General features: G+C 44.8%; 1 protein-coding gene across 4 annotated transcripts in view; it reads right to left on the reverse strand.

The window, feature by feature from the left end:
- Positions 1–25,005, reverse strand: part of LOC121591088 (protein lava lamp-like) — a 126,844-nt gene that overhangs the window by 23,047 nt on the left and 78,792 nt on the right. The window contains exons 1-2 of one of the 4 annotated variants that reach the window (XR_006004513.1): positions 19,366–19,440; positions 1,577–1,645 (exon numbers count right to left, since the gene is read on the reverse strand). The exons of the other annotated variants lie outside the window; for them this stretch is intronic. The gene's annotated coding sequence lies outside the window, so the exon portion shown is untranslated. Of the gene's footprint in view, positions 1–1,576; positions 1,646–19,365; positions 19,441–25,005 lie in introns of those variants that run through there. 4 annotated transcript variants of the gene reach the window in all.

The following is a 25,005-nucleotide window of genomic DNA, read 5'->3' on the forward strand; positions in this document are numbered from 1 at the left end:
CATGCTCCCACGTGCGAAGGAAAGGCACCAAAAATTGGCCAGCATTATTTAATCGCTCTGTCACCGACTCCTCCGTGTGGGGTTCTGGGCCATCAAGATCAAGCTCCACAGCTCCGCACGGCGTCGAACAGAAAACTGCGATCGCGATCGAAGCGTCTGATAGCTTTGCAAATCGAATTAGCTGCTGCAACACGACGCGCGGCCCGGACCAGCGAACCAGCGACACCTGCTAGCCGAAACCTGCGCTGTTAACCTGGTTTCGGGTGGATGAGCCCGAGCCAAACATTGTAGCATAGCCGAAATGGCACAAAGGCAGACCAACAGCAGAAAAAAATCAAATCGCTCCAAGTTACTCCCACTCTCGCGTGCCTATCCAGCGCCATGCTCGGCAGGGGTGGTGGAGGAATGGGCAACCAGCGTTGGCGGGCCTGGGGAATTTGCGATCCTCAGCCAATTGCGCTAGCGTAATCTAATTAGAAAGAAATGAAATTGTGGCTTTCGCGGTCAACACGTTTCGTGCGGGCGTTTCGAGCGGAGCCTTTAAAACGGGCCGTACTAGATGAGTGGTGGTGGACCACAACTGGTTCGTTCCAATGAGTTCTATTGGTTCACCTGCGCGTAGAGGTTGCAAAAGTACGGTGCGTACAGCAGTGGTGCAGTTTGGAAATGGTGTTTGGGCTGTATTTTACGAATTTCTGGCGCTTTGCTAACGATATGGGGGGCTCTAACGGTTGTTGCAGAGCTCGAGCGGTTGTTGTTAATGGTGATTGGTTTGCTAATTTTAGTGAAATATTTTTAATTAAATTTAGGATTGCGGGACAATAGAGGAGCTGCTGTGCGCACTTCTTGAAAATTGAACGATAATTCACGTAACAACCATTTTCAACCCGGGCCTATCAGAGCTCTTTGTGGCTTCAGAAATAGTGACTGATTTTCAGCATCGTGTACATAGATGATTGATTTAATCTTCTCTCTAAAAGCAAGACACTAAATAGCATTTTTGAAAACGAAAATCGATCGCATAATCAATTGCCAATGGTGTGTTGGGGAGGGGGGTTGGTGCATTGAAACAACAGACATGCATAAGAATGCAAATAAAAACACACCCACAAACAAACGCACCGATGGGTTCCGATCTACGATCGGTTTCACCAGCTACCACGCACCGTATCGTCGAATTGATATGCTGTTGCGCATAAAATAATTGCTATTTGCAACAATGCACGCAGCCCATAATTGCAACCCTTAAACACAACAAAAGCCAATCATTTCATTACTTTCACCGTTCATTTCGTACAGCTTGCCTATACACCGATTCCCACTGTGCAATCACCTGCTTGGCATGATATTCGGTGCAAGTTTAAGTCAATTTTACGTTTATCTTTGTAAAAGAGCTGCACTTGACTTTGTACACATTGCCCACTCTGTCACAAGATCCACATAATTTTCTCCCGGAAAGGCTCTTTCGCACACAAAACTTTCGTTTTGACTGTAAAAACACACTCACTCACGCGCACATACACGGGAGTCTGGAGATCACGTCGGCGAGGTCAGAGTGTGTGATTTATTTACTTACTCTCAATCGTCCACTGGTTCCAGTGGAACGTACAAATATCCACGACAGTGCGCAACACTCTGTGCTTACCTGCGAAAAGAAGCAGAAACAAATGAAACGCCATTAGAAAGATAGCTAAAAACCGATGCGGATGACAGCTCCACAGTGACTGGCCGTAGGTAATGATCGTACCGCCGCCCTTCCACGAGCGCCAACTACACGGGCTTTCATGTTCCGTGGTATGTTTCAAGGATACCGGGATGCTCGACACTGCACAAAGCCGGCGGCAATGTCAACTACAAACAAGTCTGGATCCCGATAGCTTTCCAGCTGATGCACGCTTCTATCAACGTTCGCAGCAGCAGGTACAGGTACGACCCAAGTCCCATAGCTCCACCACTGTATGCCCAAAGAGCGACCGTTCAAACGACGCCTCCGATGAAACGAAATTAACATCAGTCAGGGAAGGAGAAGGCTTTCACCATGTGGCAGTCGACATTGATCAGCCCGGCGCTGTGTAGAGTGAAGTGAAATTACATATTCATTGCAACGCGGAATGGTGTTGATGCGAGCGAACCGTGTGCCTTATGAATAATCCGCGACCGGAACCGTAGAAAATGCATAATTGATTGGCATTAGGTACATCGATTAGCCATCACAGTCGGTTTGATTTACGCGCGAGACTGTTGCAGCTTTAGTGGCAGCAACTCATCGCTCAAGGCAGATGTAAAATAGAAGAGAAAAATCAACCCTATCCCTACGCAGGGTGGATATGTGTTGCAGCATAGCAAACCAACATCAAACGTTCTGAAACAAGCTATTAATAATTGTAACGGAAAGATTTTTGCCTCCACTCAAATGATCAGTGACCTGATAAATTATGCTTAAACCAAACACTCCGACGCAATTGCACATTTATACGACGCCTGAGCGTTTCAACCGAAGCCTTCTATCGGTAATAGAAGTTTACCCATCAATTATGCAACTGGACGATAAATTACGTTAGCTGTCAGGGTAAAACAGTTTTCGGATGCGGCTGCTCATCACTGTCCGCAAGGATTCATTTATAATCTTTCTAATCCATTTTACCGTACACGCGCTCTCTCTCCCTCTCTTTGCAATCTTCCTGTCGCTCACTACACCTTCTATTGATTTACAACAGAAACAAAACATACTAAACCGGAACAGTTCATAAATTCATCAACCACACCCACGGTGCGACCCTTTGTGTCCAAGAGGCTCGGATCGATCCTTTATTTTTAGATCCATACACACTCAAAGAAACACACACACATACACTCGTGATGCCACGAACGCATTGGAATGGGTCATTAAAAGCTACCTCCTCCCGGAGATGGAGTAACACCCACATCCCGACCGAGGGGGATGCATCCAAGGAACAAAACAGTAAATGGTAACCGCTAGCAACAATGTTTGTTGACGTTCAGCAGTCCATGGCGTTCTATTGGCCCGTTCCTCCATCGTCTATCTCCCGCCTTCCACGCGGTTTGCACATTCCTTCCCAATCTTTCTCCAAGCACGAACAAATTTGCAATCGATAACTGCCAATTGATTGATGACCGCAGCCTTAGCATCCCCTTTCGAGGCAGTGGCGGTGGGTTTTGTTTTTAGTTTTTCTACCCTCCTTCTAAAAGCCTGTCTGCCCTCATCGCCCTGATCGTGTTGGCCATTTGTTCGCAAAAAAAAAAACACACACACACACTCGATAATGATGACGAGCGGGATTTATCGACACAGAAACAATTTTCCCATTCCCGAGGTCGCATATGCAAAGCGAACCTGGAGCCTACAGGAAGTGATTGGCGCGGTCGAAACGCGCCGGCCAACGCCAGGGCCCTGGCCCTGAATGAGGGTCAAACCCAAGTTTCCGGCCATTTTCACCGTGACATTCACCCGCGCCAATTGCTACTGGTCGAGCGGGCAGAGTAAACGGAGCGAACCCTTCCTGCCAGCCCGACCGCTCTTCGCACCTACCTTGGCGAAATATAGGCCACGGAGCCATCGTTGGAACATCATCTTTGCGCGCTGCAAGAGCGGGTCGGGCGCTCGATGGAGGACTTCGCTAACGGCAGTCGTCGTCGAGATTGCTTTCTTGCCAGCGCGTGAAGGATACTTTTAGCGGACACCTTTATTGCTAGCACACATTTTTTTTTAGTCAGGCAGCGCGAGCCACGGTGCTAGAGAAACTGCGCCGTATTTCTTCGCCGGGTAGGTTGAAACAGTACGCACAAACAAATGGACCGTCGCGTCACTACCGGAATGCTCTGCTCCTTGCGAGCCACGACAAACTGATGGAAATTTTTCGGGCGGCTCCAAACGTCAAACTGCTGCGCATGGCATTCTGAGCAAGTGATTGTTTTTATTCGCTGGTTCGTTTGTATAGTATTTCCATGGCAACGTTTGTTTCATTAAACAACGATGTGTTTGATTGAACCAAAGTCCGGTTAGTTTTGGTTTAAATTGGCCGTTTAAGTTTTTTTTCCAGATGTTTCATTGCTCATAACAATGCACATTTGGTATCAAAAGCATAAAAATCTTGACAGCAACAGGGCGCTGTACTTCAACCGAAAGGCAAACGAAAGATTTCAATGCGCCAGTAAGCTGCAAAACGATAATAATCATCTCAAGGTGACGCTCTTCAACCCCATACCAACGGGAAAAGGTCGAGCACGATGAATGATTAAATGTTGTTTTTCACTCCACACGATAACAATCTTGCCAAGTGTACGATATTGACCTTAAATGGTGCGATTTTGACCATTTACCGTAAGCGGGCGGCAACGAACCGGGCCGAAAAATATCCAAGCGCCGAGGTGGTGCCTTTCCAACAATGTTGCTGCGAAGCTGCTGTCGTTGGAGCTGGTGGACCTACAGGCTGAAATGGCAGACAATGTTACTGGGAGAATGTGTACGTTGTTGACATGCTCGTTTGAACTGTAGGTGGATGTCCTAGTTTGTAAGTCTAGTACAGTTTCACACAATGTGCAGGAATGTCTATAGCGATCAATCGCGCTGCAGTCACAAACACTAGCAAACAATTCAGTTCAAGAAGCTGTTTCAACCGTTCATCGAACGAATTACAAGCAATTGTTTCATGAAGAATTGAAATAATGACCATACGCAGAAGGTCTAAAACAACATAAAAACTAGGGATTTTGTACTATTCTCAACCATGTGTGTGCATGATACAGTATACTCAAAACGAGCCGACGAGCCCTAGTTAGTGAAACCGATACGATACACGTTACCCACGAGACATCGAGTCTCACTGCCCTACCGTCAGCTCCAGAAATGGTTTCAAATGTCAACTGGACACATGCTCTCCCGATCTACCTACCCGTGCATATCGATCACGTCACGGCGTGGCCGAAGTTTATCTTTCACACATTACGGTTCAGGCTTCACCATACCGTTCCGCCCAAACTTTTGCCCCGTGCCAAGTCACACAGCACAGCGTCACTTGCAAACCCCAAGCCCCAAGTTGCTCCCAGACAAAAGCCCCCTTCAAGTGTACCACCGTTCGCAGGGCTGTCGTGACCCAAAGGTGGCAACGTGTTCTAGCGATCGACGGCCTACTCAACCTGTTCGCCCTTCCTCTGTGTTGTAGGTCCTCAGATTCGATTTTATTTCGATCGTAAAAGGAGCACACGCATGTGTGTGTGACTGTGTCGGCATGCTACCTCGCCATTTAACTTCTCGCGTTATTGGCGAGAAGTCTTTTTTTAATTATTTTGGGGGAAAGTGAAAGCTGCCAAAATAAAAACATATCAATCCTGCCGAGCGCCCATTATGCTGGCAGGCTTTCTGGCCGTACCGTTGCGACTTTTCGCAATTCATCTCCTTTTGCTTTCACCAGCGCCTGAAACTTGCCAAACAAGTGATCTCGGTCCATAACCGAGCTCACACACACACACACACACTTACACATACACACACTTTCATATACACGGTATCATACGGTTGGGTTCACGGATGATTGGAAGAAGGCGACTTGTTGACCACCCAAAATGAGATTCATGCTACACGTACGGGTAAACTATGCACCGAGCGACTCTATGATTGGGTTAGACACAAGTAGCATTGGACGGTCGGTTAGGGTCACTTGGACTTTCGCATGCAAAAGAAAGTTCAATGAACCACCTCACTACCTGTGTGAGTTGACATTGGATAAGTCTCAGTTGGTGTGGGATGCGGTGAGGCGCACAGTTTAGATTCCGACATAAACTATTCGATGCCATGCTATCCAACTGCCGTTATATCTTTTACATCTCTCAATTAGACCACCACTCAGACCCACTTTTCAACCATTACCATAGATGGTGTTCTGCGGCAGACGACACCATTTGATTCGTTACACTTTCGATAGAGACAACAGAATCAGCTAAAAAACCAACACCGATCAGTGCAAGGTGCTGAAAGATATGCCATTGGGGCATACGCACACGCTCAGCAGAAATGCGAGAGTGGCAAGAACGTACCAGCGCCACACTGACCCCATTGGCTTTATTTGGTAGGTTGCTGATGACACACTACACCAAGCGCGGTCCCGTCTTCTAGCTCTCCGACATTGCTTTGTTCGATAAAAGCGACCGTATCATGTGGATAGGTGTTAGGCGAGGAACTGAAGATGATAATGCCCACCCATCCATCCATCAAGCCAGCCATCCATCTAGTCATCTTCCTACCTAAGCATGGCAACTTGTCGTTTTCCGCCGGCGATCATGTTTCGTTATGAGCTGCCAGCAAGCAGTAGGCCCGGGTGATGTATAATCACATCGTGCGCGAATCGATCACCGTGAGAATCGTGTGGAATTTAACGCCACTCGCCCGCCAGGTAGGTTCCGTTCCAATTCAGTACAAACGAACCGAGATGCCTGGTGGTATTCCAAATGGCTGGAATGATAAATCGATTACCCGCAGCAGATGCGTCGACGATGCCCAATTTCTTACGTAATTGTGCGATCACTATCATGTCGGATTTTTGGGAAAGGGTTAAATTCATGGTGTGATGAAACGGTTCCACCAGTAACAGCAGGTGTCGCTATGAAGATCGCAAGCCTCCACCGATCGCGCCGACTGTCATGTGATCTTTGCGAGAGTGATCGAGCAAAAAAGCTTACTGAATCTTCTGAGCGTCTCGTCAGCATTAGACGCATTGGCCATTGAAACTGGCACTGACGTTTTTCATACGCACGAGTGCGTTTCCGAGCTTGCTGAGGCTGTTTGTATTAACGGGATTGTTTTATTGCTCTACATTGCTTCGACATCTAAAACGCACCAAGAAAACCAGTGATGGCAATTGAAACTGGAGTTTGTCCTCCGCGCACACCTCTAACGTCCTCCTTGCCGCTCCATGCACTCGTCTACTGGCGAGCGAGGTAACGTAACGAGGTTACTCGCTTGTCCAGCATCGAATGCATCCGTCACTTCGGAGTCTCCGCATCGGAGTTGTACGCGCGCGAATAAGCTAATGAAGAGTGAGAATTGTTTTTACCTTGCATGGCAAAGCGTGAGAAAATCGTACAAATTGTCTGCTGTGGCCACGGAGAGCTGTCGCAAATGCAGGGAAGCTTCGTTTGCTGTTTACCAGTGAACCACGTCTCAAGTTCAAGTTCCGCTCGTCGCTGGAACGTATCAATTACCGAAAATCAGACATTTGTTCTGCTAATGGAATCGATGCAAACATTGAAGGGCTTTGCGTGGTTAGAAGTGGCATGAATTTTGGTTGCAAATTATTCTTCCAATCAATTTGTAGTCAGCACACACAAAAAAGTGCGTTTGAAGCATGACACAAGTAGCAGATCAAATTGTTGGTTCGATCTCACGACATTTTGGTTTTGAATTCTTCTTTTCATAGTGCCAGCTATAAGCAACAATTTAACCGTATAGCCAACAAACTCTCACTGGCTGAACATGAAGTGATCAGTTTCCTTAAAACATCCGAGCCATCCATCAAACGATCGCGTGGAAGTCTCCAACATCCTAACATAAATGCTCACCGTCCCATGAGTAAGCGATCCGAAAGTGTTCGCCAGCACCAACGCTCTTAGCGTGATTCTAATCGTGCCCATTAACATGACTATAAACAATTAAAACGTCTTACAATTAAGTTGTTGCGGCTGTTCGTCTTGTGGGTAGGTCCCGCGATCGTGGTAAAACATTTCATCGCCGTTCCCATTCTTCCGCTCGATTTTCCGTTAAGATTCCGAGCCCGTGGGCATCTTTTGTGTAGAAGAACAGTCGCGACCCCAAAAAGCCCATCGTGACTAACGAAGGTATAGTTTCTTGAAGTTTTTAAATGAAAGCTAGATCACACAAAGGGGTTTCTTCCGACAGAGCCAGAACTCCTTACGTAACACACACTAAAGCATCTGTGTACGATCACTTAATGAAACGTTAATGAAACTGTGGTGTGTTCAATTGTTACGTGCTTGTAGCGTCCAGTGGGTTTGCTGGTGTGATGCAACCGCAATGCATGTTCTCAGCTTTTAGTAAAAATAGATATGTGCTGTAAACTTCTAATTATACTGAGTGAGTAATGCTATGAAGTTCATTTGAAGTTCAACCGCTTGATTCTCAAGATGTACAGAGCGTTTTTTGCAATTAAGCCTCAGGCTAGTGTAAGTAGTTGACCGTACAGTAATAATGACTCGGTAAGACTAGATCATCTATTCCGCCCCCTTCAGAACGGGAACGAATACTAATTTGAATACAATCAGAATGATGCCCTCTTGTTACCTGTGCGACAACCTAGAACATGGAAAGTGTTTTAATTGTAGATCAGTGTTTGTATACAATGCGTTGCATTATCTAACAACATCAACGGTCCTTTCAATGCTAAAAATAACCCCTACACAACACACACACACACACACACACACACACACGTCTGCATTACCACACCTAACTACGTATTTCAGAAGAAAGGTGTTTTTGCACTGATCAAAGTGAAGGTAACAAACGCGCTCAATGCAACCAGCCACATTACATCAAAACACCTTTAAAGGTCAGGCAAAATATTAATCAGCAAACGATCATTTGCACCACACAATAAGCCCCGATCTGCCAAAGCCCGAAAAAATAGTACCGCTCCAACATATCACAACAGTGAAAGATCACACAGTTTCGGCATCGACCGAGCCCGTACGGTCCATTAATGTCGCCGCCGCTAGATCGTCGCCGTCCGCCGTCGCCGGCTTTGATCGCGATCGATAGCTGTCAAAGAAAAAAAAGCGCCCGGAGTGCGATGTCAAAATTTGCAGTGTATGGAAAGTATCCATTCAGCCCGGCTACTTCCCTGCCTGGCCGCAATATACGACCATTCGTCCATCATCGCGCGCGCGATGTAATTACGTGCACTATAGTGACGGTGGACTCAGCCCAGCGAACGATAGTAGATCCTGCCCTCGGACCGCGAGCTGGAAACAAGTCAATCAACTCTCTCTAACGCGCGCTCGCTCGCTGGCGTTGCGCTAATGTCTAAGCTAATAACTGCCACGGTTGCCTGGTCACAGGCCCGGCATCCACTTCGTCAATAGGTCAGTGGGCTTTCACCGTGGGCCGTCGAGCACCGGGGCCCGATCGGATATGTAAATAGGTCGGAACAATTTGTTTTACTAGACGCATGTGGTTTCCGTGCCACCTTGCCCTGGCGGAAAGGATCTACAGTGGAGATGACTTCCGATGCCGACAATTGTGGCGTGCAAGCGCCACAAAAGGGTTGCTTTTACTGCGGCTCAAGAAAAAGGATGTTTCATCGTCTCATTTCCATCTCGAACGGCTTCCATCGGCACCGTACATCGTGCGGGCTAATGCACTGTTAAGGTTTAAATTGTAGAAAAACATCGATTATTTATGGGAATTGTCGCGGTCGGAGAAAATGGGCTCCGATCCATATCAATACACACGACACGCTGGCAAAGGGCCGGTTAGGGGTCGCTGTCAATCGTAGGGCGGCCACATCACCCCGCAATGCGAGCCCTTGGGTGGATTTTCTAAAACGCCTCGGTGACTGTGACTGACGAGCTACTCCTACCGATGACACTGACGGCAGGGCGGCGATGCTGCCTTTTGATCAGAACCATAAATTTGTAGCTTAACCGATTCGGTTGCATTGATTGTGCCGGTGCAGTGGGCCCCATCGGCGCGCGTTCGTCTCACCGCATCACGAACGTCAGCATGTGAGTCGTTTTCTCTAATACGAAACGTTCGTCAAGGTTTGGTCAGCAAAGATGACTTTGTTGCTACGTGACGTTCCTCGAGTGGAATCGATTAACAGACCCCGTATATGTGCCAATTTAAAGAGGCAATTCGAACGATAATGTAAAACATCGGATCCACGATCCATCCATTTTGCAGTAGAACAAACGTGTACGTTTTCAGGAACATTAAGCGCCAATTCCATGATGAGAAATGAAATGAAAAGTGAAATTATGAAGCATAAAACAAAACCAAACATGCACCACCTTTATCCATTGTACCCTGCCGGCCATTGATGTTGCGCACGGCACGATAAGGCTAAGCAAAAGGGGCACATTATTTGTTCACTTCATTGCATTGGCATCGTGAAACCGCGCAAACCTCCACGGCATGATAAGGCTGGAGAGAAGCGACCGTTATGCTTTATACCGCCGTTCGTGTTTGATTTCCCTTTCGATGAATCGTTCGATGTTGCGTTCGGTGGGTTTCGGGCGGATCAGCTTCGGGTGAGGGAACTGCGCTGGAAAGCTTCATTTTTGACGATAAAGAAAACCGAAAGCTACCCAATCATTTTGACACTTTCGTTTTCATGTTTATCGCTCTCAATATTGACATCATTCCTTTTTGGGCGTGCCGTTTCATCGGCGGTCTTGATTTTTGTGGTTTCATTTTCATGTTTTGTTTCACAAAATACAAAGATTTCTATTGTTTCTTATCATCTTTGACAAAATCGGGTTTAATTAACACACCAGCACGAAACAATAAACGTTCCCAAAAAAGTTTAATTTTACCGTTCTACGTTTGCGAATATAATCCAAAACCAGCATTTCTAACCTTCCTGTTTGAAAAGATTCATTTTCCTTTATGTACCTGTTTCTTAACGATGTTGAATGCTCACCTAATTTCGTTGCGAAAACTAACTGCACCGAGGGGAAGTCATCAAGGAAGGGAAAGCTCGTGCTTCTCCTGCCACAGCAGATAATTGAGCAGGTGCTGAAAGTTTTCTTACGACTTAAAGTTCTCACCGTTACTTCCCTGTGTGTGTTGTTTCGGTGTTCGTATGTATTTTCTTTATTTTACAACAATCCATTTAGCTTCTCAGGTTCCCGAAGGTCTGGATGCGATCACGGGAATGACACGGTGCAAACGAAAGAACCGACAATCGTAAGATTCCCTCCCCTCCCCCTTCCAACTCCCTTGCATCGATTGATCTTCCGATGATGATGATGATGAAACGGGCGCAAATGTTCACGCAATTAAGGTTAATTAACAAGTTTTTAGTAACGCTCACGCGTGTTCATAATTTTTGCTTTTCTCTGTGTCGGTGATTTGACCACCTCCCATCGTAAGAAACATGCTCAACACAGGAGTGCATAAAGCTAGAGGCCGCGTACTGAGGAAGTGAAATGGATCTATTAGCTAAGCAGAAGAACAAGTAAACTAAGGGCACTTAGAACTTCCCTTTCTCCGATGCAAGCACGCACTGTTTAAATGGGAATCCATATGCTTTACGGAGCCAACCGACCCACCGACATTGCCCACCAATCATCGGTAAGCGCAAAAGCTTCATTGAACTTCCCCGCTGCAAGATAATCATTAACTAGAAGATAATCATTTGCGTTAAAGTACCGCAAGGATGAGATCGGCCGAGAGAATGGCTTGTCTCGGGTAGAACCTTCACACCGCCCCACGGGGGGCGTAAGTGCCTGTCATAAACCATAAATTATCGGGCATTAGCAAACTGGGCAACCGGTGTTGTGCGTAGTGTTGGCAGGATTTTCACCAAAAGATGTTCGACCAAGAGGAAAAAAACAGCACGTTTTCCCCATTGGTAATAAGAATAGGTGGAGTTGAGGTACCGACCAAACGGCTAAAAAATCCTAAAACACAGCCTTAAATGCGCAATGACCGGAGTCGCTGTGAGCAGTGTGTTTGGGGCGGCGTACATGTGTGTATGACCTACTTGTCGAATTTTATGGGAGTTGTCCATCGGTTCCCCTTACCAAATGTACAATCCCTCTGCGCCGAAACCCGAACCAAATCACGCCCTTACCGCAGGCAACCGGGCACCCCCAAATGCACTGATGGATCGATAGGCTAACGAACGTACCGGCGCACGCAAAGACGGGAGTAAAAGACCTAACCTCAGAACCAGCTGGTGATTAAGCTGATTGTGTAACGATGATTGTTTTGTTTTGAATCATGTTGTTGTTGTTTTTTTTTTTGCAACTTCTCGCCCATGAATGAATGGGTAAGGCGAAGGGATGTATTTTTTTATTTTTTCTTCCACCAACTTAACACACTCTTTTCGTAGACGGTACGGGCGCTGCTAAATAGTGCCAAAAAAACCGACCCCACATGAAAAAAGCACACACGCCAAACGGTACATGGAACGGTGCACGCCTTTGTACGATGCGGTGCCGCAGCCGATGCTAAATTGATGGCTGTCAGAACTTGAACGTACGGAGCGGAACCTGGGACGGAATTTGCTTGATCAGCACCACCAGCTGGGGGTAACCTTGAGCATGTTAAAGTTTTGTCATAAATCTTGCCTGCCTGGCCAGCCTGGCTGCTAGAACACACCGGAGTGCGGGATTGATCGGAACGCTTACACGCTTCTTCTGCCCTCCTTCCCGCTGTGCTGTGGCCGAGGTCAAACGGTTAAAAGCCAAACGAGCATATTAAACGGTTCATGTTTACACTATCTGATGTTTTAATCACACGCATTTAATAAACATTACGCAGAATTTTCGGACGAATCACCTACATGCTATCCTTGTCTTCGTCTGTTAAATTTAGCCCCAATCTGGCAGTATTTTTTATGAATGTAATGGATATGTAATGTATTAATAATATTAATGCCTATCTTTCCTTTCTTGTTTAACTTAAATATTTTCAGAATTCAGGAAGTGCAGCTGATATAAGTAACAACTGTTTAATGGGCTAACCAGTTTGAATTATAATTATCGTTCGCAAATTAATGTCAGATTTAAACATTAAAATTAAAACGATCTGCTTCAAAGCTATGAATCTTTTTGACAATTATATACGAAATAAAAACGTATTGTAAAATGCGGGACTTAATGCGGGAGAAGAAAAAAAGATATCAAAATTAGCATGCTACTACCTACTACAACTGCTACCAGTGCTAATATTTCACCCTAATCGTAATCAATATTGCATCAGTTCCCCAAATCTTTTTCGATTATGTAATAATAATAATAACACTACCATCAACATGTTTTCCCTGCTAATTGGCTTCGTTCAAGACGCTTCGATCGATGCCACTTTTATTACACCTTCCCGAAAAAGGCACCCGAAACACCGCGTGAGAAAATTTCTCTCACACCCCGATGATTTCACAGGGAAGGCAGCTCACACACAAAAAAACTCCCGTTTTCTGACACTGATAATGTGTAATGCATACACGCTCCGCTGGATATGTAATATGCGAACGTGCTTCACACTCACATTCCCGTTTTCGGTGCGTTATGATGCCTTCAACCCCCCCCCCCCCCCCCCCCCAGTGGAAATCATCCTACCACCGGGCCCATCCCAAACTCATCCATCATAATTAATAATCCTAATGACCTTTTCCGGAGCGCTGGGTGGTGCAATCGGAGGAGTGGTCCAAGCCTTTCTATCTTTTTGCGTATTCGGCACATCAAAATCCCCAAACGCTTACGCTGCTCCAATAGCTGCCCCTATCTCCCCTTAACTTTTGCGAGAAAACGAGTGAGAAATGCATCAAGCAAACCTCAACGGACCACAACAGAGCAATGCTGCATTTGTGCAAAGCTCGCACGCATACGGACCAGCTATGTTACAGTTTTTTTTCCGTTTGGGGTCATTTGAAAGTATGCCAATGAATTCGCCGCCAAGGTTTGAGGAGTGCGAGAAATTGTTTCGCTTGCTTTTTTTTGTTTTGGTTTTCGGCATCCCGGCACCTATATAACCGTGACCGAATGTGCGGTGACCTGTTCTTTTTGTGCCTGGTCCACACACATTGCAATCAGCGGCAGGTTTTGAGGTGCACGTCTATGAACCATATTCATGCGGCCGGTGGTGGCGTTGAGTTGGCGAAGGTGTGCCCAGACAGCTGGACCGTACGAAATTAGGTCTAATAGATGCTGTTAATGTGCTAATTTGTGCCTCTCTGGTGGGTACGAATGTTTGGTGAACATTTTTGCGGTATAATTTAAGGATAAGAATTGAATTAGGTATTTATAATGGTTGAGTTAGGTTTTGGTAACTGCAAGTTTTCATCGCTCTAAAACTGTTCTTTTAACATATTTTATCATTCTTACAAAAATGATTGAATTGAATATGGTGAATAAAATTATTAAATTAAGTCGAGTTTTACTAAACAGATTTCAAACCCAACTTTATAGATATTTGACCAAGACATATTTTGCAGCTAATGTTTATTTATTGGAAATAAAACTAGTTGGCCATTTTCAGAGGATTTACATTAAACTTCCACTAGACCATTTGAAATGTTTAACGAGCTAACACTAGTCAGGCATACAATTAGCCATACTTTTTTAACAGAAAACTTATAAATCATCTGATCACCTTATGCACCTTTTGAAAGCTCAATTTGCCACGTTGCGCAATACATCAGCGCACACACACCCCGTAACAAGTGTTCGAAATTCCGCCACACAGCCAAAACATCACCCACATTTCACCTAATGTATGCCCTCCAGCCAAAATGCATACCTTGCACCTTTGCGGATGTCATAACTGCCAAAAACTCACTTGTGTCCCGTTTTTCTGGTTCTGCCCGTTCCTCCATAGCCTACCGTCGAGGCCACCAGGCACAGGCGTCGTAGTTTGGCATCTTTACCTGGTCCATTTGCAAGCGATATGCTGGCTCTACTGGACTGGCTAATGACAACTTCATTGGCCCAAAAGAACCGTGATCGAGCCGACCGATCCATTTCCATGCGCCAGCCGTTATTTTGCACGCGAAAAAAACGTGAGTGAGTTTATACTCGTGCCTGTAAGATTTCATCCAACTCACATAACACCTACCACCGCATTAAAAGATACGTGCCGCGGTCGAACGAGCGGAAACATTAAGGCATCGCAGCTCGTTTGCGAATTTGTGGGTGCTGGGTTGCGGCAAAAAAGCCAAAACATCACCGTAAAGGCAACCTCTCTGAACCTAGAGGTGCACCACAATTAGCCTAATGAGATACTCGTGAGAATGGGGATGTCGGAGGGATCTTTGTGCGGCGTCGAGTTGAAAGGGCTGTCGCCCAAACGTTTTTTTTTTCTTTCTTCTTTGCATAATTTATGATCGTCTATCATTTGACACCATCTCATACGCCGCTAAACTATTTCCTGGTAGTGTAAGTCGCTAATCGTTTGTTCGTGAAACGGCTTCATTTGCCGCAAGCGCATTACCTGCCACGGCTTCTACACAGTCCAGAATATCTTTCTCGCTGACCAACAGTAACCTCACTACTAAATACATATTCCCAACAAACGTCTCGTGCTTTGCAGTTGCTTCCAATCTGATCAACAAGGGCTGCACGGTCGATCTTGTCGCAGAACGGATGCGTAAACAAAAGCGCTATAAATTGTTATTACCTTGTTGTTGTTTGTGCTTAATTGTAGGTAATTCAAACATGAACGCTTTCCCTGCGCCTCACAAAACCAATCTAATGCTCCGGAAAGCAAGGTGAACGGTTTGTGACGTTTCTCGTCCAGTGCCGCGCCAAATCTTTCCCATTTTTCACTGCCACCCGAATCAGATGAAGCTGTAAACACGCTTCAACCTCTCGTCGCCAGCAGTGCCCGTTGTTTGTTTGTGTTACTGTGCATCCATTTAGCCGTGGCGAACAAAACAGCAAAGGAGAGAAGCTCTTTTGAATAATAACTGCGCGCGTTAATGGGATATCATTCGCGCTGGTTTTTTTTTTTTCGTCTGCAACCTGTTTGCCGTCACAGTTACAGAATTTGTTGCAAATTATGAGTAAAACTTTTGCTTATAGAGCCATTGTCAAGATCATGAACACCCAGAGCGCAGGGGCAAAAGTGTCTCACCGTTAGCAGACGGCCGTACAGGGGTACGGCAAAGGGTAAATGGGAAAATGTTATTTGATTTTCCAACACAAACATGACGGAAATGGTGCTTGTTTAGGGGAATTGTTTTGGCCGAAATTATAGGTTTGTAGGTGAAGAAAGTTGATTGTTTTACTGAGCATGGGGCTTCCGAAGACCTCAGACGGTTAGTTTGGAGTTACTTGGAGCCACCGTTTGATTTTCCTTTTATTTTGTGTTGGCTAGAGAGTGGTTTGGCTAGTAACACGTGTAGTTACATGATTGAGCTTGAGAATGCCACTATTTAAATTTAAGATTAATTATACTGATTATGCCATATTGTAAATGATATTCTTTATCAACCACTTTTATTCAGAACGATCGAAAATATCTAGAACTTTGCCTCGTTGATCTTCTTCGTTTGGCTCAGCAACCGTTGTCGGTTAAGGCCTGTCTGTACCACTTGCACGGTCTATTTGGGGCTTGAACCCATGGCGGGCATGTTGTTAAGTCGTACGAGTTGACAACTGTACCATGAGATCGGCTATTGCGTCATTGTTATTGCTTATATATCAACAAACCACCTCGCCAGAACGACATATTTCTATATTTGTAATAATTTTTGAAAAAAACGAAACGAAATTCAATTTTCTTGGTAGACAGGTCCGTTTTAAGAGTGAGAGCACGTTCTACAAAAAAAATCTGTAATTATGATTACCACTTTTGGCTCAATAAGTTTCTACTCGTCATAAAGAAGCAATACTAAACACAAACAGTTTAGTAGTTACAGATAATGAAATATTCATAGCCTACGTAGCTGATGTCTATCATACTTTCCATCATCACGTTTGTAACTGTTATGAACAGACGTTTGGCACCACCGGTTTGTGTCTAACGACCCATAGGTCCCTAGAACCATCACTGCACCTTGCACGACATACCTGGCGAAAATCTGACCCCGGAGGCATATTTTCAATGTCATAATAAGGCTTTGAACCCTCCCACCTATGGCACCAGGAACATTTTGCAAACCATATAAAATAGGTCACCGAACAGTGCAGTAGTATCAAACAGTCAGCGTTCACAGCCAGCGAAACACATCGCATTGCAAACCAATCTTTCTTCGCAGTAGCAACAGCACTCCCAAGCTTATCATCATGAAGGTGATTTTCGCAGAAAACTAGTGCCTCAATCGTAGCCTCAAATAGCTAACACTTGTCGTTTTCTCTTCACAGGTCTCCTTTGTCATTATTCTGGCTCTGGCGCTCGTTTCGCTCCCACGGTGCACCGCTGCTTATCACCAAGCACGTCGTCAAGAAGGCGCTACTGAGGGGTGCGGTGCTGCATCATTTCCACAAGGGAGCAGCGGCCAAGACGGTACATGAGGTGCATTACGTCGCAGTGCCACCGCCGGTGCACACCGTTGCCCACGTGCAGCCCCTCGTGGTGCCTAGCTCTCATCATCACGGCTACAAACATTACTAAGATTAGTGCATATTCACCTTAAGAAAACACTGCCAATCAATAGAGTGCCAAAAAACTAAGCAAGTTTACTTTTTAAATTGTGAGTGTGAACGATGATGAATAAATTGACAACTACTTTTTCTAAATCCATGTGTATTGCCACCAGCTTCTACAGTGATGATCTCAATAGAAATTGTGTGTATTCGTACTGCTTACGTCCATCCGGATGGAAGTCATAATGTTTGTCACTTGCTTCCCTCAACCTTCGTCACGCAGGCCAATTAAATCCTTTCACTTTTCCCTCATTATGCAAAGTTGACCACGAAACGCATCAATTGAGTGGCTCCTGCACTCGATGGTTGTGGGTGTGTGGGGATGGATGGGAAAATAAAGCAAAAGCAAACGAACATGGGACACAAAACCACAGCTTCCCCCAATTACCCGTTCACAACGGACATCGGAATAGCTGCTAGTTAAGCATGTGTCCTGTGATGGTAAAAACTACATCACAGAAAGCAAACGAATGACTTGCTCGGAAATAAACATGTTCCGAATGGACCAAAACACATGAACAAACGTTTGGGAACTCTGCCAAGCTAGAAGAAAGATATGCTTTAAGTTATGCAACTTGTCACTATTGAGACCTAAAATAAAACAACAGAGACTAAACTCAATTTAAGGGCTCGGCACCTACAATTGCTGCGGGTATAAACAGCCCCCTACATGGCAGAGCATTTCATCGCCACACATTGTTATCGAAAAACTAATCTCCAATTTTCTGATTGCCAGTGAAGATAAATTTAAATTAATTAAACGTTGCCTAATGGTGATCAAGCAGGGCGCATTTAATAAGTGCTCCCTTTTTGGTTGGCACTCAAAACAAACCCGAAGGTTGTCATCAAATCCGAGTGTAGAAAGGTTCCCAAGAAACCTTTTTTGAAGAAAAAAGAAAAACAACACTTATCTCACTTCATACAACTCGAGCAAAAAGAGCAATAAATTAACAAACGTTATGTCATTCATTAGGGGGACAAATTGTTTCAAATGCTGAACGCGCGATAGATCAACGTTCGGTGCCGGTGAGCTTCCCATGGACACCTGCAATCCAATCAAAGCCCCATAAAAAGAACACACAATGGCACACACAGCACTAAATGCTCCTAACATCCTGCCCACTTTCATATAAACGGTATGGATTTTGTCTTAATTTTCTGCACCATCATTTGTACCCCACGATCGTCGGCACAATTCTCATAGCCTTGCGCCGTTTGGTCCATCGGCTGACGGCCGGAATCGCTTCCCTTGCAAGGTTTCATCGATTGCCATCGCAATGGTCGCCATTACTGGTTTCCTGGCCGTGGATCAACCGTGTTGTGGCAATCGATTTTCGGGCCCACCTTAATGATCAGCACCGTACATCACCTGCAGTTTGCAGGTGGGCTTTGCACCCAACAATAGACAATTAGTAAGGTCACGTTCTTGCGATGGCTTGAGAACTTTCGGTACGCGTTAATCAATAAGGTTAGATAATGGGGCTAGTTGATCTTCTTTAAGTGTAGCTGACGTGCTAAAGCGCTCATTATTTCGGTCCACAGCTATTGACTGTGCAATTAATTATTTTAAACTAACAATCAAATGTGTTGAAAAGCACATCCATGGGATCGCAACCTTACAAGACTGCTAACCCCAAACGTACATACCACCGACCGGAAATGTGAACCTTTCTGTGCGCGTGTGTTTGTGCTTTTATGCGTTCGTGCCACAAACCATGGCAGTAAAACTGTTTGCAATAAAGTTACTCCCACCAGCCAAAACGGGAAGACCGATCCGAAAAAGCCTACAAAATTGGGCTTGGAATATGCATCACAACTGTGCGGTGTGCATCTGCCGTCGGCGTGGAAACACACTTTCACCCGTACCGCTTGCATCGTCTGTAGGTGTTAGATTATCCCCGATTTTGACACTGCTGGCTGCTGAAACGTTTTAGATTTCTTTCAACACTCCCGTCCAATTTTTAATTGGTTTGAAATTCCATATCATTTCTCCCTTTGGTTTGGATATGATTTCTATTGTACCTCGTAGCAGATTACGCAACGCCGCTTGTGGTGAGGACCAAACGAGAAGGTTCGAACCATTTTGAGAAGCCCCGGGTATATCTCACCTGGAAATGAAGTAAGAAGAAGAGAAAAACAATCACATTAGTAGGATAAATAAAGGTGCACTGTTTCAGAAAAGAGATTGTTTTAGATACGAAATGATCAATGATGTGCTTTTCAAATATTTTAAACCGATTAATGCGAACGAATCAAAAGACACGAGTCATCTAAAACACCAAAAAACCAAAAAGCAAATTCAGAAAACGTCAGATTTTTTACTTTTAACACAAAAATGGCCAACATAATTTTATATAGGGACTCATGACCCAAACTCATTCACTCAACTAGTATAGTTTTATAAAACATGAATGTTGTATTCATCATAAATATTGACATTTTAACAAATAAATCATTTTTCTAGAAGTTAACTCATAAGAATATTGGAATTTTTTATCAAAAAATATCACTAAACATAATCCTTTGTTACCAAGATGGAGATCCTTCGTTACCAAGATATTGCTGAAATGAGGATCTCTAATAATAACCACTTTTATATTTGAAGCCAAAAAGCCGAAATTTCAGCCAGCTCAGTGGAACTATATTCATCATCCGGGTTGTTTCCATTTGACACCTATGTTCCGTCATATTGGATTTCATCATTTGCGGAGGAACAAAGATGCATTTGAAAATAATTTTTTTTTCTTAAAATGAGTTAATAGTTAATAATGAGAGTAATACTTTTAATGTATTATAAAAAATCGTTTCAAATTGTTTTTATCATCTCTTGACAAAATAATTTTGCTTCAGTAAAAAAAATCCTTGAAGAGCTCCCACAAATCGGCGTTTGTTACGTATTTCCAGGCTGAGAGGTTGAGAGTTGTGGTTTGTGTGAAGTGTGTTTTTTATGAAGTTTTGACATGATTTGAGTCTTCAAGTGTCAAACTCCATATGAAATGCTGTGAAATCCCCCAAAGTTAGTTTTGCATACTGTTACATTACAATACGCTTACTTCAATGTGAATTTTACAAATAAATACTATTTTTCTTGAGATATACAACTATACATCATATTAACCACCCGATGGATCATATCCCTACATTTATCAGCTTTGAATCGACCATCATGCCAATATTAATATTAATACATGAGCAAACGAAAATTTTTCACCATTTAATGTTGCTCCCTTTGCCAGTCCAGTCCTCAACACTAGCCACCTGCGACTTCTTGCACTAACTGCAGCGATACGATCATTCCCGCCTAACGGACTGTACACATCCGAAAGGAAAACAGTTCGTTGTGATCGAACATTAACATCACCATCAACGATCACGGTGTACCTCCTCCCGTAACGCTTCTCCCCTTCCGACCCTTAGCTTCGGGAGACTTCCCTGGCAAGCTTGAATGCACCGTACCGGAATGTTATTAATAAACCAATTACAATTACATCTAGTTATGCCGTTATTGGTGGCCGTGCCTTTGCGCCATCCAATTGTACCACGGTAGCATCGGCTATCGGCTTGTATCTCGCCCTCTCGGTACTAAAACCGTACATCGATAAACACGCACCGAACACACACGCCCAAACGGCAGCAGTACGCGAATGTTGAGGCATTTATCCCATCCTCCACCGCGCCGGCGTGCAATACCGTCCGGTCGGTCGGCATGCCTATCACTAGCAATGGGCTTGCAAAATCGCACCAAAATCGGTTGTAATTTTGTAATTATCATTTTCTAAACTTTCCAGTTTCACTCACACAGAGAATTTCATGTTGCGCCATGTTTTAGCCCAAAGATTTGATCGTAATCCGTCTAATTTCAGCCCACGAACGATCACCTTACACCGTGAATGGTATACATTGTAGCGCTAGCGACACACACCCGTTTGGGCAAGGGCTTTCGTGTGCAAGAGCGCACTTTTCTCCGAAGCCCCGTCACCCCCGTCTCGGGGGTAATCTGTCCTTCAGCACGCACAAACAAGTGAGGTCAGTTCACGCAGGAGAAAAGCGGTCACCATTTCCCCCGAAAGCGCACGAGCACGCACACACACAAACCCACACAAACACAGTCACCCATTGCTATGATTCCACACACCCCCGTAACGCGACCGTTTCCTCGAATGACCTCGCGTGTACTACGCTGCGCAGCTCTATTGTTTTGGAGGAGAAGGCGACGAACTTCAGCCCTTCTGGCCAGTCATGACTATCACAAGCGGGAGGGGGTGTTACCTTTACAAAAAAGAATAATAATAATGTTTTTCAATTATAAACTCAACCCGTTCGCCCCAACCGTCCACACGATTGCGGTCAGAGACGGCCGACCTATTTGGGAGCAGCTTCTTGAGCACATCACGCGACAACCCTCCCCTGGTGCAGTGCCCCGGGTTTGGTCCGCCCGGATTCCCATTCATTCCACGAACCTGGAGTGTTTGGTATGTTGGGAGGTGTTTTTTTGTCACTTGTTTTTTTATTGTCCACTTCCCATCCTCGTTTGCTTATTGTTTTACGTTTAATTATGTACACACACAGACATCCCTCAGCAACCTTCGCTATCAGCTACGAACCCTCGTTGCAGTTGGCGCGCGATTCGAGGACAGTGACCGGGGTAAGACTTGAGTACCTCGCTAAAACTTTGTCTGTGAGTGTGTGTATGTTTTTCTTTCCTTTACTAATGTGCACATTTAATGCATTCCATATCGGGATATGCACAAGGTTCCGCATTTGATGTGCTCAATTGTTGACACGGCCGGGAAGGGGCTCCCCAGCTTCGTCCCAGGACGCGTATCTTGCCAGCCGCCTGCTTGGATTGTGGAACGTGCGGTGCTCGATTTGGATGGGTTGGACCACACCGCAAGCCCTGGCGGGGGGACGTTCTCCGATGGCGCTCAAGATGTTTTGAAACCGGGACACGCTCCAGCAGAGACAAAGCAAAATATGCGAATGAAAATGAAATTGGCGATAGAAACACAACAGCATTGAAAAAAAACTAGTCAACAAAAATACAGACATACCCCCACACACACAGATCGACTATGTTGACGTTCTTGGGTGTAACTATTTTGTATGATCATGGTTAGCTGCACACGCAAGAGGGAAGGCTGATAAGCGGAAAACTATTAAGTGTGTGACGCATATAGTTCGTTTATTGTTTGATTTGTAATATATAAAAAAAAAAATCCTGAAAACCACTTTTTTCTTTTTACATTTATTTGTGTTACATTGTAATAATTGACATTCATCGTTTGAGTTTACAAATTATAATAATAATTATTATTATTATCTTGTATTTTTTATTATTGTCATGATTATGACTAAAATCATAATATTTTAATTACATATTACATATATTTCGACCATACAAATCAAGACTCAATCAATTAATAATGCAAAGTTTGTTTTTTCGTCTAAGTCAAACGTCGGTTTCCCTTTTGTAAGTCCATACCAGAATGCTCCCAACAACCTATCACATGGCTTAGAATCGTCAATCAGTTCCGACCTTGGAGCGCCCAACCACCCATTACCACGGATCACTGACTTTGTGCGGTACCACTCTTTGTCGCATCAAAAATAGCAATACCAAAGATGCGCTACCCTTTTCCCATGCACAAGTAGCCCTCAAGTGTTGCCGTGCATAAAAAAAAACAACCGTCGCGCATTTTGCGCTTAAAAATAAATCACCCATGACCACGGCACGTCCGTAGCGAATCACACACCGCGCAAAAATCATAACCGATCAGCATACGCAAAAGAGACGCGATAAAAACTGTAAGCATCCATAAAAGGGTATGTTTTGCGGTGCGGTACGTTGCACAGTATACTTACACACACGTTGCATAAGAAACACGAAACCCTGTGATCTGCCCGAAGGTACCGGAGGGAGGATCAGCAAAGGATAAGGATTAACCTGTGTAATCCCATTTCATCCACCCCGAACGGTGAGACGAAGTCGCTTCGGTTGCATAACTTTCCCAACTTTCCCAATAACTTTATTAATTGAGCACACGCTTTTTTTATCACGCAGCTTTCAGCAAGATCGATAGAGAGAGGAGAGAGCGAGAGAGCGAAAGGTTACAATCGCAGCCATACGCCGCTCGCTACGGTTGTGTCCTTGTGCATGCCGGATTCAACCAGATTTAACCGAAACACTTGCAAAAATTCGAACAAAAAACAACACACACGACAAATAACACTAGCCTGCCACAACACAACAACCGAAAAACACAAAACTAACAACAACGAAAAAGCTTCAACAACTTCATCAATCAAAACGATCGAATCGATTATCGGTGCGAGCCGGAAAAGAGAAATTGTCGATTTGGCCCGATCGTCACCCGGTCACCCCCCAGCACACGATGCGCACGGAAAGAGCAATCCGCACGACAGCATAACTGCGCATAACTGAACGTAACCAATGAGCATAACAATTTTTTCCACACTTCAAGGGGAGGAGTTTTTTGCCTCGCTTTGTTTTGGCACTTCGGCTGCGATAACTGAACGGGACGAATCCATTCCATTCCCCTCCGATCGCTCCGTCAGTTTCCAATTCGATTGGTATTATTTGGGACCAATCGAAATTGCAGCTCCTTGCGCTGGAGCAAGGTGCGGAAAAGGTAAAGACGTTGTCTTTACGAAACGATCAAGCCCGCACCACCCGCAAATGATAGTTGTCAATTAATTGCGTCTCATTAGAAAAGGCTTTCGTTTGCTTGCGGCAAACAATGAAAAACCTTTCACAGGCGCGAACATCTCAATCGATGTGGGCTCTTGCTGCTGCTGCTGCTGGCACCACCTTACACCACGGGAGGATAGTATTCGGGGTTCGAAATTACATGTAATTGATTGTCTGTGCGATCGACGCGCTTTTTCTCGGTCCGTGGAGTTCGGGAAGAAAAATCAGGTCACACGTGCAGTCAAGACTCACCACACACAGACACACACACACATGTACAAATGACAATCTTTTATGTGTTGGCTCCCGAAGCCGGGTTTGTTCCTTCCGCCCTTTTGCGCCGGCGGTCTAAGCATCAATCATAGCGTTCTTCCCACACCGATGGACCACCGTACACCCCCCCACAGGGCATAACGATCGCAAACGTGCTCACGATGTCGCCGCACAATCACTCCAGGAAATCCATCCGCGCGCGCGCGCCCGCTCACAACTTGAAGCTGGACACAATCAGGAACGATGAAAGTGCAGCTTTTCAACCGTGCGCCAAGTCCGCCGGGCATGGCCTTTTGTTTTTTGAAATGCTTCTTCGCTGTGTGCGTATGTGTGTTTTCTTGTTTTAGTAGGGAAGGGAAGAGAAGGAAGGAGTGTGTGAAGCTGCACGACAAATTCCGGAACGCCGTCGAACCGTTGGCCAATGCACAATGGGCATTTGCCGGGATGAAATTCAAAAATCAACTTTTAATAGAGCAATTCCAAACAATGTTTTAATACTAAGGGTTAAACTAAAAAAAATACCACATATGAGCTCTTTATCTTTCTGGTCTCTAGAAAAGACCTCTCAAAGTCGAGATTTGTTAAAAAAAACGCAGAAAAATCTTCACTTTTTGGAAAACTTTGAACCTTTGTAACTTTTTCAAATATGAACCGATTTTGATAATTTAGACATTTTATAA

Source organism: Anopheles merus, chromosome 2R (genome assembly GCF_017562075.2).
Source record: "Anopheles merus strain MAF chromosome 2R, AmerM5.1, whole genome shotgun sequence".
In the NCBI taxonomy this organism is placed as follows: Eukaryota; Metazoa; Arthropoda; class Insecta; order Diptera; family Culicidae; genus Anopheles; species Anopheles merus.